Source organism: Equus przewalskii, chromosome 16 (assembly GCF_037783145.1).
Source record: "Equus przewalskii isolate Varuska chromosome 16, EquPr2, whole genome shotgun sequence".
Lineage (NCBI taxonomy): Eukaryota > Metazoa > Chordata > Mammalia > Perissodactyla > Equidae > Equus > Equus przewalskii.
Window position 1 is genome coordinate 50,618,662 of NC_091846.1, and position 6,391 is coordinate 50,625,052.

Below are 6,391 nucleotides of genomic sequence, written 5' to 3' on the forward strand. Positions count from 1 at the left end.
TCAGAAAAGAATTACAAAACCAAGCAATTTGTTAGAGGAAAAAGAAGTCTTTGAAAGTTTCAGGTAGTTGAATTATTTGTCCAGAACAAGAGGAAGTTCAAGGCTGAATAAACAATTACCTTAAAATTATTTCGGAGAGTATTTTTTATAGAGGGCGTTTCATTCATTCAGTCAATGTTTCTTGGGCACTCATACCAAGTATACAGTGGTACACAAGGTAGGTGTGGACCCTGCCCTTAGGAAGTTTTGTCTCGGAGAACCCCCTCCCCCAAATCAGGTAAGCAAACCAAGAATAAAGAAATCACAAATTGCAGTAAGGGCTGTGAAGGAAACATGCAAAGGGCTCAGATAGGAAATAACAAAAAGAATCTACTTTAGACAAGAGAGCCTTTTCTTTCCAGTCTCAGTTTAAATATCCCCTTTAGAGGAGGTATCACCTTTAGAGGAGGTGGCATGTAAGCTGAGACCTAAAGGAAAAAAGAAGGAACTAGCCACCCGAACAGTGGGGGTGGGGGTAGGAAGAGTGCTCTAACCACTTTGTATGTACAAAGGCCCTGAGGCAGGAAAGTGGTTGGCTGTGAGGACCCACAGGAAGACCACAGTGACTAGATGATGGGAAGTAAAAGGGAGAGTGACTCAATATGTGACTGGAGAGAGAGACGTCTACATCAGGCAGACTTCATAAGTCATGTTAAAGGCTTTAGATTTTATTCCAAGTACAATGAGAGTTTATTAAGGGGTTAAATGGGGGTAGTGACATGATCCAATATACATTTTAAAATATTATAATTTTACAAATAGTGGAAGTGGAGAGACCAATCAGTAAACAATGAAAATATCCAGATGATGATGGCTTTACCCGCCTATGTGGAGGCAGAGAAGGAGAAAGTGCATAGATTTGAGAGACATGTTGGAGTAGAACCCAGAGGCAGAGCTTCCTATTGCATTGGAAGTGAGAAGTGAGGAAAAGGAAGGAATCAAGGTTTCTATTTTGAGTTAGTGGGTGGTTGGTAGTACCCTTTGCTCAACAGGGGCATACTGAGAGTGGTGGGGTGGAAAACAGGTTTGGTGAGAAAATCAAGAATTTTAATTTAGATGTGTCAGATTTCCTATGTCCATGGAGATGTCAGAGAGACTGTTGTAAAGAGAAATCTGGAGCTTCAGCGGAGGGCTGGGTTAATGGTATAAATGTAGAAGTCAGCAGCTAATTCAATGCTTTGGGAATGGATGCGATCAGCTATGAACAGAATGGAAAGGAGAGAAAAGAACGTGCAGGGGACCAAGTCTCCAGGGGCACAATAGAGGCTGGGGCAGTAGACAGAGGAATCTAAGAAAGGATGGTCCATGGAGCAGGGGGAAATCCAGGACATGGTGCACGGGAGTCGTGAGAAGAGTGTTGAAAGGAGGGGAGAGTGGTCAGTTGTGTTGATTGCTTCTTAGATATCTTGAGGACAGAGTAATGTCTACTGAGTTTGACAATGTTGGGTTTTGGGTGATCTTGACATGGGTGTTTCAGTGGAATTGGTAGGGCTGGAAGATCATTTGCATTAGGTCGAAGAATTAAATGTGAAGGAAAGACATGGAAGATCACCTTCTGTTATACACTCTTAAGATCAGACCACATATCCAATGCTGCTGATTTAGGAATAATTTTGATGGTCAAAATCAATTTCTTCTTTAAAAGAAATGTAGCCTTTCCGTCTTTGAAAGAATTTTAAAGCTACACAGCTCCTGATGTATCTGGAATGCTTAATAGATAGTCCAGTTACCAGTATTTATGTCATCTGACCTAGAACTTAAAATTTGTCATCAGTCACTAACTTTTGAGTTTTACTGCTTACCCAAGTCATCTAATAAGCAAAAATTTACATTTGCACTTAAATGACTATAAACTTGTGGTCAGCATCAGCTGAATATCCACAACATAGAAAGTATCACATAAGGCATCGTGGTGAGTTACAAATGAGGCAGAGGCATAACCACAAACCTCCAAGGAGTTTACAATTTCAACTCAAGCTGTTGGCCAATATTTATAAAAAGCAATTAAATAGTTTTCTCTCATAATAATCTCAACAAAGTCTTTGTTGTCTCTAACGTGGTTTATTATGTATAAGGAAACTATTCTGTACAATTAAAAAATTAAATGTAATTTATTTTGGTACTCCAAAATATATTTTGTAAATATATGATTACATGTGTCTTAAGAACAACTTTTTAGAAGCAGCAAGATGAGAAAACAGAGACTTGAACCAAAATTAATCAAAAGAGGTTTTTTCCCTTCTCTCTCTCCTCTTGTCTAAACCCAGTCTCTCCCGCTATGACTGCACTCCCACCTCCTTACACTTTCTCAGGATTTTCTTCTCTCGAATATCCCTCAAATATCTCCTTTCTTCTGTACCTTCAACGTCTCCCCTCTAGCAGTTTGACCTCCATCATTATGTAAACTCTCCCAAGACTATTGTGTATTAAACAAAAGACAAGCATTTTACAAACCACTCAAGTTTAAGACGCGCCAAGTCAAATACATGTAAATACATGTTCTCCTCTCAATTCTAGTACACATGCACACACACACACACACATCCTTCAAAAGAATTGCAGGCTGGCTTTTCCTTGTGAAAGGCATCACCCATGCTAGAAACCTGGGAGGTATCACTGACTCTTTCCTCCCTCTTACCCCCACCTTTCAATCATCACTAGTTCTCAACAGGGGGTGATTTTGCCCTCAGGGGACATTTGGCAATGTCTGGAGACATTTTGGTTGTCACGACTGAGAGGGGATGCCACTGATATCTAGTGGGGTTGGGGCTGGGAATGCTGCTAAACACCCTACAAGGCACAGAACAGCCCCTACAATAAAGAATTTTCTGGCCCAACATGTCATTAGTGGTGAGGTTGAGAAACCTGTAGTAGACCATTCCATTGTATGGACATGCCACAAAATTTAGCTATTGAAACTATTCCTATTGGAGTTTGAATTTTCCATTTTTGGCTGAAACAAACAATACTATCATCAACATTCTGGTATCTATATCCGGGTCACATAGCAGTTTCTCTACAAGTAGAAATTTTGGTCACAGGATAAGCATATCTCCAACTTTCCTAGATAGTTCCCAATTATTTTCCAAAGTGCATGTTACATTTTTACAATAGAAAATTAAGATTCAGCTTTCTTGTATCATAACCATCACACATAATTTTCTCCCCTTTTTATTCCAATTTATTTCTATCAATTTTATTTATATCACAAGATTATTTAAAACAATCTTCCATGTTTACATTGACAATGTAGATTTGCTTATATCCAGTCATGTAGCTTCGATTATATATATTTTTTCTCCATAAGAAAAAATTTTGGAGATTAATAATTGCCTAATTACTATTCATTTGCTTGCTTTCTATGTAACTCCCATTCATTGATCCTCAGATGCTTTCATAGAATTACCAACTCCTACAAATAAATCAGCTATAACAGGCTCTCTCTCTGTTCTGTTTTTTCATGGCGATATCCTTCCTTTTCTCGTCGGCTCCTAACCAGATGATTGCATCAGAGACAGGTTAACCAGTATTTTTCCCCCCTCAATCATCTTGGGAATAGTTTGTGAGTCTTTCCTGTGTTGGATTCACCTGTTTCCTGGCTTCCCTAATTTCCTTCCTCCATTTTGCTTAAGCACACTTTGGTCCAGTAGCTTTACATTCTACTTTTCTTCAACTTCACCTTTGAAATTCTTTTATTGTATTTTGTTTTACTTCTTTTAATATATTTTCATTTTGCAGGAAAATTTTCTAGATCTTTAAATGTTCCTTTTGTTCATATGCTTTTGCTTTTCGTTTTTTATTGTTATAGGGAAATTTATTATAATTTTGTTGAATTTTTTCTTGTGCTCTCTGCACTTTTTGCGTTTCCTCAGTCTACCTACCCTTTTTCTGTTTGCTTCAGGTGCTATCTTTCACTTCAGAAGTTTTTCTAAAATGTCTACTGACCTTTGCCTGCTTGTTCATATGTAATAGTGTGGCACTAAGAGGCAAATTGGACATTTTATGTATGTGGGCGGAATGGAGCAGGTGCAAGACTCAATTCAGTGAGAACCTCCTCATCCCTGATGTTGATTTTTTTTTTCTTGAGTTGGTTATTTCTCAGAACAGAATCTTCAGTCTCTTGCCTGGGACATGTAAGGCTGCTGGTCACTCTTCTGTGTGTCTAGTCGGCAATGAGGGCTGCAGCTCTCAGAGTCTATAAGGCAGGTCTTTGCTGAAGCCTTTGATTCCAGTAAGAGGCCTCATTTCCACCAACAGATGTCCTCATTGTGACTAAGTCCATGGGTAATCTGGCACAACCTGTCCAGGAAATAAGCCATATGTCTCTTAGCTGACTGGGGACAATCACCAGTTGTACAGGCTGGAGTTGAATGCTGGAGTCTGTGCTCTTGGACTTTTAATCAATTCTTTTGTTTTTGACCTTACTTCTGTCTCTTGTCTTCAAAGGTACTTACTGCCTCCAATTCCTGCGTCACTTCTGGGCTCTGAAACATGTTGCCCTGTCTCTGGTAGACATTTAGTAGGGAAAGTTAAATCTGAATAAGTTGTCCCTCATCTGTCTGGTTTTCATCTTACACAATTTTGTTAATGTTTCTAGTTGGCTGGTTTGCTCTTTCATCTCTGTCTTTGTGGATTTATACCTTTTTATTTTTATTTTACCTGTCATTTTAGTGGCATTTTGGAAGGAAGATGAGGAAAAAAGCATATATGTTTAATACACTATCTTTAGCCAAAAGCTTAATCTTTTTCTACTGCTAAGGTGACATGATATATGACATGTATAAAATATATATTGAGTGAATAGGAGATGAGAAAATAAAGACATATTGTCATCCTATATGTCACACACACATGCATGCACACAAACTGCTCTAGATGACGTTTCTGATGTTTTTTGAATTGTCAGTTTCAAAGGTCACTTTTCCATTCTCATCTTACTCTGGTTCGCAACCTACTCCTTTATTTTTGTGTTGTCTTCCCCTGAGTTTCGTGACCCCAGTCTTTCTTATTCTTTGCAGTCTCTTCTGAATTTCTCTTCTCTGTCCACTCCTCTTGCATTTGTGACTCCTGTTATTTTAATGTCCGTCTGTTCTTTCCTTTTTTTCCCTACTTTTTCTGATTCTCCTTGAGGACTCCCAGGCATCCCCTTCTTTAATAAGTATCTCTAAAACACGATAAGCAGTTTTTGTCTTAATCCAGATATATCTCCTAAATTTCTCCATGGATACTCTATGGCACCTTAAACTCGTTCTATCCAAAATAGAATTCATTCCATTCCAAGAACTATTTTTTCTCTTCCAATTCAATTGCTGCCTCTCTTTTTCCTTAATATTTATGTAAGTCAGGTGTAGGCAATTTTTTTTCTGTAAAGGCCAGAGAGTAAATATTTTAGGCTTTGTGAGCCATGTGGTTTTTATCATAACTACTCAATCGTGCTATTGTCCTGAAAGGCAAGTATAGTTAATATGTAAACAAATGTGTGTGACTATGTTCCAATAAAACTTTATCAGCAAAAACAGGCCAGTAGACTGGATTTGGCTCTTGGGCCATAGTTTGCTGATCCCTGATCTAGGTTAATGGCCATTCCAGCCAGAAACCTCTTAATTGAACTTTATCTTCCATATCTATCTGATCAATACGTATGATGATTCTACCTTTCCATCTGACCTGACCTGTTTCTGCTATCCCCACACACTTTCCTCTCTCAGACCTTCATCTCTTTCCTCCGTCAGTTGCAGTAGCTGTTTATCCAGTCTCATTGCTTTCTGTCTTGGAGTCCTCTAATCCATGCTCCACAGGCTGCTTCCAAAGCAGTCTTACGAAAACAGAACTTATCCTGTTGTACCTAGTTTAAAATATTCAGCACTTTGCAAATACCTACAATGCAGGGTTTCCTCAATTTTAGGTGCATAAAAGCTACTTGGAGTCTCTGTTAAATTAATCACTTGTGGGGCCCAGAAGTTCTGATTATATGAATCAGAATTGGAAGCCAGGAATCTGTATTTTAAACAAACATCCCAGATGAGTTTGTGGCATGCAATCCTCAGACATTTGAGAAGCACTGGCCCATGGGAAAGGGCAAACCCCATTTCTTAGAACACAAAGCCCTCCCTGACTTGTTTCTCTCTCCAGCCTCACCTCTCACAACCTCTCCCTGAGCATGTTGGGCTTCAGCCCTTTTCCTGAGCTGGGCTTGCTGTTTCATCCCTTTCAGTTTTCCCACAAGACAGTCACTTTGCCAGTAATGCCATTAACTCCTTGTCTGCTTGGCAAACTTCCTTTAAGGCTCAACTCAAGTACCAAGTCCTCTGATGAGTTTTTCTCTAAATGCCCCAATTCTTACCATGTATGT